Raw genomic sequence first — 11542 nt, forward strand, 5'->3', positions numbered from 1 at the left:
TGTATAGCTTGTCGCCATGAGCAGGTATAAGCATGAAATGCATTGCAGGAAAAGCGTAGCCACTTCCCCTTCTCATGCTAAGCCTGGCTGGGCAGAATGCTCGGCGTCCTTATTGCTACTGTTCGATGAACTGTAGCACATGTCCACTCCTTTCCCACCTTGATGACGCATCAGGCCGTTTTGACTGTGCGTGTGGCTACATGAAACTGCTGTTGGCGCCATAGGTTGGCCTTCCTAGTTCTTGACTCATTCAGCATCAATGCATGCCTCTGGCTGTAGCACTACTGCTATCGAGCATTTGCAAGTGCCGAACGAATGGCAGAAGGATGACTGCATGACGGCAGTCATTTATTCACTAATAAGTGCTGTATGCTATTTAGATCAAATGCACGAGGTGTTGTTGTAATGGCGAAAATGATCTAAGGTGTAAATAGATGAAGCTGCTATGTTTGCACCAGTGTTAGTTGCTTCAGTCTCAACTTGCAATTCAGCGTTGGCTTTGCTACAGTTTCGAAATGATGTTTGCACGAGTTTGCTGGGAAGGGGAACTAAAACCATTTCATGCTTAAAAAGTCCGCAAGTAAACAAGGCTCACTTAATTTGCTCCTTGCCATAGATTATCTAAAAGGATTTATTTCAGAATATGAAGCAGAGGTATGTAAAAATGTTTGGGGTAGACTTTGCTAAGGTTTTAAAAAAGATTGTTGCTGCATATGGTGAACACAATTCATATGTAGTGAGAGCTGGTTCGAAAGCTATGTTTCTCTTGCCTTGAGGCCGGCATCCTGAGCATTGATTTACTCTAAATACCTGTGTTTCATATTGTAGGAAAGTCTTGTGCATGCAAATGTATTTGCTTGCTCATACATCATCGAAGGCAGACTGCACACTGGTGCTCAAAGAGAAAGCCCGAAATCAATTACTTTTTTCACTCGATTACATGACATTTATTTATTTATTTATTTGGAATACTTTCCAGGCCCGGAGGATGCATTACAGAAAAGGAGTGGTAATGGTACATAACATAAACAGTGCATATTATATAATAATATTTTACAGAACGGCAGAAAATACAGTGGTCTTGCAATTGTTACTGTCAAAAATGGCAGCGATGGAGGGAGGAAGGTCATTCCAGTCTGCGCTGATTTTGGGAATAAATGAATTATGACACACTTTTGTTCTGAAAAATGGAACACCAACTTTAAACATGTGGCGAGAACGGGAGGATATGTATGATGGCCGAGCAAAAAGATGATCCTTTAATACAGGGCTGTGATGATACATTCTATGGAAAAGACAAAGTCGAAAACATTTACGGTGCGAAGAAAGGTCCGGCAGGGCAAGGGTGCTTTTCATGAAAGTAATGCTGGCGTGACGGGAATAGTTAAATAGGATGAAACGTGCTGCGCGATTCTGAATGGCTTCAAGTGTGTTTATTAGTGTGATTTGACTGGGATCCCATACTGCGCATGCATATTCTAGCTTTGGCCGCACTAATGTTTTGTAGAGTGTTAGTTTTATCGGCAGAGGCACAGCAAAGAAATTTCGACGTAAGTACCCAAGAACCCGTTTAGCTTTATTAGTGACATGTTCGATGTGCGTATGCCATGATAGATTACGTGAAATATGAACACCTAGGTATCTGTATGAGTTTACAGATTGAAGGGAAGTGTCGCGAAGAATGTAAGTGCGCGTGTTGTCAGGGATGTTAGTGCGACGCGATACATGCATTGTTTCACATTTGTTAGCATTTAGTCACATGAACCATTTATCGCACCAGTTAGATATGCTTGCAAGATCTTGAACCTTAATAGAATCAGTGTGGTCAGTTATTTTGCGATAAACGACGCAGTCATCCGCGAAAAGCCCGATAGATGAATGGGAAATGCATTTAGGAAGGTCGTTAATGTAGATAAGGAAGAGGTCCCAGTACCGATCCCTGTGGTACGCCCGATGTTACGGAAATGTGAGAAGATGAACAGTCGTTAGCAGAAACGTATTGAGTTCGATTTGACAGAAAGCTTTTAATCCACTTTAGAACATATGGATAAATGTTAAGCATGCTAAGTTTAAGAATTGGGAGATCATGTGAAACAGTATCGAAAGCTTTTGCAAAGTCCAAAAACACGCAATCTACATCGAAGCTCATGTCAGCATAGGTAAACAGGTCATTAGTAAAACATGATATAAGTTGTGTTTCGCATCAGCACGTCTTTCTAAAACCGTGTTGTTCAGCTGCAAAGAAGCAATTAGACTCAAGGAAATTGACAAGATGAGAATATATAACATGCTCCAAAAGTTTACATGAAATACTTGTGAGTGATATAGGGCGATAGTTATCGGGGGGAATGAGTGTTACCTGATTTAGGGACCGGAACAACCTTGCCAACCCTCCAATCGCTTGGGAGTACTGAGGAACCTAGAGACTGTGAAAAAAGCATCGAAAGCATAATTGCAGAATATGGTTGAGTAATTCTGAACATTTTACAATTGACTGACTCGTCACCCGATGAAGACATTTTCAGGCTTTCAATCAACTTTGCTATGCCGGCCCAATCTATAGAAAAAGAATTCATTGGCAAGTAAGAGCAATTAGGTACAGACGGAAGAGCAGTTTACAAAGATAATAGCAACTAACAAATTTACCTTCATTGTATCCTTTGCGTGGGACGACGTTTACATCTACTGAAAACTTATTGCTGCTAGAGTTGAAGAAACTGGGCCTTGAGAAATGCAACCAAATCAATTTATAACAAGGTCTCTTCACCCCCATTACTCTCTACTCTGGTGTAGTTCACTTTTGTGTGCAAGTCTGAACAGGAAGCTCTTGAAAACTGCCTGTCTTGTATTTGTTGAGAGCCAGCTGATTATTTCTCGCATTTTGTGCATTGGGATTTTATTTTTATACTGAATCCAGTGAGCATGCATGTGCATGATAATGAGCAAAAAAAATGGGTGAAGGGCACAGTCAACTAGGTTATTCGAGTGGAAACACATTGAGGACAGGTGGCAGATTCTGTCCTGCAAAGATTGCACCTCATGCTCCCTGTGGGAATACCCCGACCCACCAGGGCGCCAACCACCCATCCTCCACCCCACTTTCTCCTCTTGGGATGCTGCTCTGTCCAGCACACCCACAAGACCCACAACTGCTGATCAAGCGGGCACGCAGGATAGAGGCAGCCAACGGAGTCCTGCACTATGGACACTGCCCGGAGAGGATGGCGACCAACTACTAATCTATCATTGGTTAAATAAGAGTGTTTCCTCCTCCTCCTCGTGTTTTCTGCTGAGAACCCATCCTGCTTAGAAGCACTCGACCACTGCTCATGATTAGCCCTCGATATTCTTAGCAAACCCACTTCCTTGTTTTGCAAATAGCAAGGTGTGTGCAGGTCATTGAAATCATTGACAAGCATTAAACTTGAAAATCTCATTTTCAAGGCCTTTGACAGTACTTCGAATTCTTTAACTTTTAATAGCCCTTGAATATCTCAGTCATGAAATTCCAATTGTGATTAGATAAAAGGAAACATCAGTAAACCCAAACTCATTCATCATATCAGCAAATATATTATCACTCAACATGCAGACATTTTTCTTCAAATCTAAGCTTGGAGTAGACATGTTGCCATGACTGTTTCTAGTTGTTCTAAGCTTGCTTCAGCCATTAGCATTGTTGTGGTGTTGTTTCATCAAGTATTCGTGCTTGGTGCACTCAGTCCAATGGTTTGTCTGTGATGCAAAGCCTTCACGTATTTCTTTGTGGATGGATGAAGTCATGCAATGTGAAACAATGCCCGGAAAGCAGACGTTTCTGCGCATATGGCTTTTTATTGATGGTCATAACACTGGATTGTACCAGATGCAATGAATGCGCACTGTTCAAAAACAAAAACTGCTGCATAGACTTCAACCTGGCTGCCATGGTCAAGGCTGCATTGAAAAGCAACTTGAAAAGTGTAAAAGTGCTAAGTCCAGCACTTTTGCAAAGAAAGCCTGAGGATGCAGGGTCTTCGTGCAAGCATGAGCCGGTAACCCATTGATACTCCTCTACTGTGGTCATCTGACATCAACGGCACATGCAGGATGCACAAGAAGGGAGATTGATTGGCCTGCAGCGAGAGACAGTACTGGCAGACTGCACCTAGGAAGCTTTTGCAAAAACGAAAACGTTACTTGGGACTTCTAAGAGAAATATGAACGGTTTAGACTTTTTTTTTTTTTCAGTGCAATTGTTCGTAAACAGAGCTGTGGAATGTTGCCATGTAGGTTGAAAGAGGGTATACTGTAAACTAGCAGATATGCTAAAAACCTGAAATACCTGTCTTATATCGCAGCTAACTGTGTTGAGGAAATTTGCAGCAGCTGAAGAGAAGGATGCCATCAAGCATTATGCCACGACTGATTTTTCAACAAAGGAGGAAAGCTTTTATGGGTACATAACAAATGTGTGTGGGGGCAGTGCACCATTGTGTGAGACTGTCAGAAAGTGAGCAGCTGTGCTAAGGAATGGCAGTTAGACAATCCATGTTATAATGACAAACAATGTTAGACAATCCGTGTGCCCGTCGCACTGTGGAAATCGCCACCAACTCAATTGCCCTGCAAGGTGGAAAATGCGATTATGACTAATTGGCGTGTGGTGGTCCTTCCGGTTAGCCCAGAATTGGGCATTAATACTGGGTTGGAAAGTATGGCTAAAACAGTGCAGCTGCACAGAGAGAAGACACAGTGCTTTGTTTTGTTTCTTCTTTCTTCTCCTTTGTACAGGTGCGCTGTTCTACCAACTTGCCCATCAGTCTGCACTGCTGGATTGGAAAGGATCTTGTAAAAAAAAATGCTGGGTGCCCACATTGTCATACTTGGAAGGAAAATGTGATGAAATACTGTCATAACAAAATTTTTAAGACAACCTTGATAAAAGCTCCTTTCATGTAAGCCCGAAGACTTAGAATGATGTCTGGGTGTAGCCGCCGCGGTGACTCAGTGGTTATGGCGCTCAGCTGCTGACCCAAAAGACGCGGGTTCGATCCCGACTGTGGCAGTCGAATTTCGATGGAGGCAAAATTCTAGAGGCCCGTGTACTCTGTGATGTCAGTGCACGGTAAAGAACCCCAGGTGGTCAAAATTATTCCATAGCCCTTCACTACGGCGTCCCTCATAGCCTGAGTCGCTTCAGGACGTTAAACCCATATAAACCAAACCATGTCTGGGTGTACCACTGACCCCTTGGGAGTGAACGGAAGATAATGGCGTGGAAACAGTAATTGCCGTCACTCCATAGGATTCATTCATCTTCAAGAAGCCAGATCAAAGCTCACAGAGATCACAGTCGGGCAAGTTGGTGTCAATCCATCTTTTGAAGAAGCACGATGAAGGTGATAACAAGAAAGGATTACAGGATAGCACTCTCCTGTCACAACATTTCTAGCTGCCACAGTGGCACGGTGGTTATGGTTCTCGACTGCTAACCGGAAAGACGTGAGTTGGATCCCAGCCACGGTTGTCACATTTGGATGGAGGCAAAATGCTAGAGGCCACGTGCTATGTAATAGCAGTGCATGTTAAAAACTAAGGTGGCCGAAATTGTCCACAGCCCTTCATTATGGTGTCCTTTGTAGCTTTGGGACGTTATACCCTATAAACCAGAAACAGCAACATTTCTTTGTATTGGCCAGATGTTTATGCATTTTTCTTACTGTCCTTTTTTTCTATTATTATTGAAATGCAACAAATAAGTGTTAAGTAATCTTTTCCTATCCTTAAATATGCATAAAACAAGCAATATAAAAGGAACTTCAGCTAACAGTGCTACCCTGAAGGACCAGAACCAACAACTGTGCGAGCACAGAGTTTCAATAAACGCGCTGCATGGGGCTACAGGCGGGTGACAATAGAGCACTACAGTGTAGCACAACTCATACACTCGCGTTTGAACCATTACCACTCATATACTCACAAAAAAGTGCGCCATACATGTTAGCAGTTTTCTAAATAAATTTTGGTGCTATGTATGCTATCAAGTTTGGGGGTGGTAAGAAAGCAACCCAACATACAGAAACTCTTCTGTGCAGGCAGATACCCATGTATGATTTTTTCTATCAATCACACACAAAGGTTGACCTTTAGAGGAAGTTTCTGAACAGGTGATCTTCCTGTGTGGTGACCTGTACTTTCAAGAGAATGTGTGTCGTTGGCCGACTGATGCTTTCTAGCAATGAAGGACACTTCTACCCGCTTTCATTGACATTCGGACCGTCAGTGCCAGAACTGTATGACATCACAGACTGACATGTCCAGCAACACATCATTGCCAGCTCCTGACAAATCAATTAGGATGGGTTGTTTTTCAAGGACAACCCGGCGATTGTTTTTTGTTTTTTTCACCTCTCTCCTTGTGGTATATTTACTGCTATAAGAAAAAAAGAAACAGCTATCAATTACAGAAAGGTCCCAGTGAAAATTTTTGTTGAAAAATCCTCACACATGCTACTCTGGCATCATTGGTTTGAGGAAAAGGGATGCTATCAAGGCTGAAGAGTTCCCGTCATCATCGTCATCATCAGCCTGACTACGCCCACTGCAGGGCAAAAGCATCTCCCATGTCTCTCCAATTAACTCTGTCCTTTGCCAGCTGCGGCCACCCTATGCCTGCAAACTTCTTAATCTGATCTGCCCACTTAACTTTCTGCCGCCCCCGTTACGCTTGCCTTCTCTTGGAATCCACTCTGCGGTTATCCTGCCTTCGCATTACATGCCCTGCCCAAGCCCATTTCTTCCTCTTGATTTCCCGTAGTGATGAAGTACAACAAAATAAATTAAAGCATTAAGAAAAGCACTGTTCACTATAAAAACATTAACATAAGCAGATTACTGCAAAACTAGCATCAAACAGAGCGCTAATAGAAGCTCTGTTGCAAATGTTTTCAGAATTTAAACCACCTTCATGGCAGTGTAAAAGTAAAAGTGCAAAGAATGAAGACAGGCGAATTGACATGATGCACGCAGACAGAGAGATCTATTCTGCGCTTACATAATAAAAAAAAGCCACCTACTTGAGCTGTAAAATGTGGTTTCATGGGGGCAACCTTATTCCATCCATAGCACATAATCCAGCTTCCAGTAAGAAAATTTCAGCTGTTAGTTGGCACTCATAATGGCCATTCCATTGTCTGCCTTCAGCACCCTGCACCATCTTTTCAAGGAAGTGGACCAGTAAGCCAGAGCCTGTATTTTTGTCAAGCTATGGTAGTGGTAGGCTCAAGTGTCCTACGCAGCTGTCATTCCGAGAGACCAACACATTTTCTTTCTTTGTCATGAACTGTGCATTTTGTATGGTGAGCTATGTGAACGCTTGGGCTCCACGTGCAGGCAGTCCTGAGTAGAACTTATCAGCCATTCCAATGAATGCACGTGCAGCCAGCCAGTCCTGGAAGAAAGACCTCCAGAGACTCCAGAACTTTTTTTTTGAGTGTTGTGTGGGGGGGAAGACTTCGAGCTTATTTTGTTATTTATTTAATGCTCATTTACATAATAAATTTTATATTTTTACTATTTTTAATTTTTCAATGTTAAAAGGTTGATATACAAACTGTCATGTTATGGTGACAACATGCCAGCAGTCAGGAAGACAATGAAAAGGCTTCCAAGAGAAACTGTTTAAGGGGCTGACTCGCGCCCACTAAGAACTGAATGGCACGGCGGTGGCGACAGCCACAAGCGTACCCAGCAATCATCGAATTGAATGCCTGCAGTTCTTGGCCGCGCTCAATTTAAAGCTAGCAAGGAACCAGTTGAGTTTCCCCTTCCGGTGGCGATGAGAGGAAACTACTTGATGATGAAATCGGGGTTTCTTGATGACCCGGTGGTTCTACTCGCAAACATTCACATTACTCAAGGAACGGAGAAGGTTAACTATTTATTTACAACATAGGTAAAAAAACGAGAAGAAACAAAGCAAGGAGAAAACTATTTACATGACTAAATCGTGGATCAGACGAATTCAGCCCCCGCTCAACCCACAGCGCTTGGTTTTAAACCCTCTGTCTCCGCCCTTAGCGGGGACAGCAACCAATAAGATAACAAACGACCCATCTCGCCAATCAGTGATTAGGGAAAGGAAAATAAGGTCCGCCTACTGATCAGAGATTGGGGAAAAAGTTCTGATTAAAACATTTGGGAAGGAGGTTTCAAATAACCACACAAACAACACAAATGCGACTTCCGTTCCCCACGCCACCCACGGCACCACAGATGCTAGAAACATGTGCCGACAAGGCGATGACTCAGGTTGTTGACAGCAACAAAGAGAACACAGTTGTTAAGGGAATAATCCGTTTCCTGGTCACCCAGCACTCGGTCCCCACCCAGCTGTATCCCTCCCGCATCGCCGAAGTCTCGTCACCCCTTGACGACGCACCCATGTCGACAGCTGTATCTGGTTAGGCTTTTTCAAGGCGGATTATGCCCGAGGCAGCGCGGGTAAACAAGGACGTCCGCTGCAAGACGGAGGAAGTAGGGACCAGACGGCTCCCTTTGATGCGGCACGCGGCGCCGACACTGGCGCGGCCTTTCTCAGTCTTCGTTCGAAGAACGGTCAGCGAACTCCACAGAACCTTTGAGGTAAAGAACCAAAAGCAACTACAACAATCTGGAAAAATTTGTAAGTATTTGCACATGGCCACAATCAATGGAGATAAGTCGGGTCGCATCTCGCATTACAAAACAAAATGATAAAACCACGCGCCATTGGTTTTGAGTGCAAACGAACAAACGGTGCAAAGATTCACGGCAAATATATAAAACGAATTGAAATGGGAAGCTTTAGAGATGGGAAGCTTTATGCACGAGGAGTTATCAATTGCACTAAAAATGTTTGTGCATAGTTTGTTTAAATTCTGCTAATCATGATCATGTACACGGGTCAGCCACTCGACTTCTCTTGGGACATGACTGGTTTAGGTTACTCATATACAAAATGCTTTACAACTGGCTACGAAGCCAAGTAGCTCAGCGCCATTGTGATTTACATTAAGTCCTAGAACTGAAATGTTTCAATTGTCAGAAACCTCATCCAAGTGCAAGCAGTTGGAGATGGGTGGAAAAGGTGTGGGGGGGGGGGGGGGGGGGAGCGCTGCCTTCTCTGTATGTTGGATGAGGCGTCCAGCCCCCTTGCCTTCCCTGTTCCGGGGTCCCTGAAGACCTCCGAGGCTTTCCACCCTCCTTTGGAGCACAGAAGTGACAGCAGTGATGCTCCACTCCATGGAAGTGCGACTCACCTGGAACAATTTCGACTTTGCCCTGTTTCCCACATCAGGCAGTATTTACATTTTTTTAGGAATGCAGTGGTGGAGTGGTAGTCAAAGCACACGAATAAGTTTATACACTGTGCAGTCTGCTCCACTTCTGATATTCCCTTTTTGTGCGGCATGCAGTACGTTTTCCAAAGTAGCCACTGCAGCAATAAAGGGCTCACGCAGCTCCTGAACAGCGTGAAAAAAAGATTCTAGTGTGAAGGTTGCCTGGCAGCACATTGTAACAGCTGTAGGCACACAGCTCAATTTGGGCACTATGGCACTCTCGAAAGCAAGGATCACCGAACATGGGAAATAATAGAAGGTGCAAGCCTCTTTTGCCTGAAGATTTTTCCTACTTTACAGACGGTATTTTTGTTTCATGCATATGTCTGTTTTTAGTACATATTTAGCTATTATATCCAATAAAAGCTGTTGAAAGTAAATGCTGCGTTCATCTGGTCTTCCATGTTCTCGTCTTTAGTGCACTATTTACGTTGCATGGAATTGGATATCAGTAGGTATATTTTAAACATTCATTAACCCAACAACAAAAATTTTTTTGCCCTGTTTCCTATTTTCTAACCAGTTGACTTCCATTCAGAAAGGTGGCATTTGTATGCTTCTAGCTGAGTGCAAGGTGCACTCACAACACCTGTTTGTTCACACAATGGGATGCTTGTAACATGTTCCTGCACCCTATCACCATATCCATCGGTAATACTTGAACACACAATGATGCACATAAGCAACAACCACCTCAGCTAAGGCCGGGCTGTTCCATCTAACGATTTGCCTGATAGTAGTCAATAGCTATGCAGCTGTCAGCTCTCCTTTATTGGCACAGACACAGCCATAAAGCTCAAGGTACAGCCACTTCTAATTGCATCAGAGTTGTCGTCGCACTAAAATCTCGCTGATGTCCGAAACAAAATTCACTGAATGGTTGAAAGAGGTCATGTGACACTGATGTCATCACAACCTGCCCTGATGGGCCATCATAATTGGTCGAGAGAGGTCAGGTGACCTTGTGATGTCATCACAACTTGCCCACTGGGTTGTGAGCAACCCGATTTCTAGACGGCAACCAAGGTAGAGAATAGAAATCGGAAAAAATGTGATACACTCAAATGTCGGCACTGTCCCAGCATTGCTGTTACCTGCTACTGCAGCTGGCAGTCTGAATATGGTGGTTGATGGACCGACAATTGCAAAGAAACTGATGCAACACAGACGAGTTGCAAGAGAAACTGTGACTAGTGTGAAACCTAATGTTATCGCATTCCACTCTTAATGTGACTTAAGCACCCCCACAGTTCTTTTTCCATGATTCACATGCAGCTCCTTTATCCCCAATTCTGTACCTGCTACAGGCGTCATGCGCTGCAGCTTTCCCACACTGACAGCAGCAGCCCAACATGTATCCTTAGCGAGCGGAGGAAGCAACTTCAAGATGCGTTTATAGTAGTTTCGCAAGGTCACCTGCCGTCGATCACGTGTCTACGCTGTGTGCGACAGCAACTCCACGCTGGTACACTACAAGAGCATGCATCTTGCATGGCTTTGCAAACTGTCTCACATTTGTAATGACTCAGGCAGCCACAACCAGCAGTTTTTGTACGTGCACCCAAGCAGTCACGTGGACAGCATATAAAGCCAGTACTTCAACAGCAGCATGGTGCATAAAGGCGTCATGAAGCGGCACGCTTTCCTTGGAATGTGGCTATGGTGGCACCATGTAACTCAGTATTCTCAACACAGAACAAATTCTGCTTTTTCTGTAATATTTCAGTAATGAGCATGGTGGTTTGCACACCGAGAGAGAGGGCCATTCACTACCACAGTAAGTCAGTGATCTGGGCACTAGTTGCATGAAAAGCAAATGATACGGTGGAAAAGGCTCATCCACACATGATACAGCCACATGCCAATGTACTGTTGGGGACAAAAGTCTCCAGGACGCGTCATTGAGAACCGAAGCTGCTAGCTCTGTGATTAGCTGCGGGCCGGAGACCACACTTGGCGAGATGAAAGTCAGACTCATGTGCTGCGATATGTGCTAGTGATAGTAGGTGATAACTAAAAAGCGTGACAGCTGTTAGGAAAAATCGCTGTTATCGCGTCCTGGAGAATTATGTCCCCCACAGTACCAAGTGCTGAACATTGCATTGCAACAAAGACTGTATCTGTGCACAATATTGTAAGGTTACAGTAGCTGAAACAAGTTGGATAATAAAAGAGAAGTG

This window comes from Amblyomma americanum, chromosome 6, assembly GCF_052857255.1.
Source record: "Amblyomma americanum isolate KBUSLIRL-KWMA chromosome 6, ASM5285725v1, whole genome shotgun sequence".
Classification (NCBI taxonomy): domain Eukaryota; kingdom Metazoa; phylum Arthropoda; class Arachnida; order Ixodida; family Ixodidae; genus Amblyomma; species Amblyomma americanum.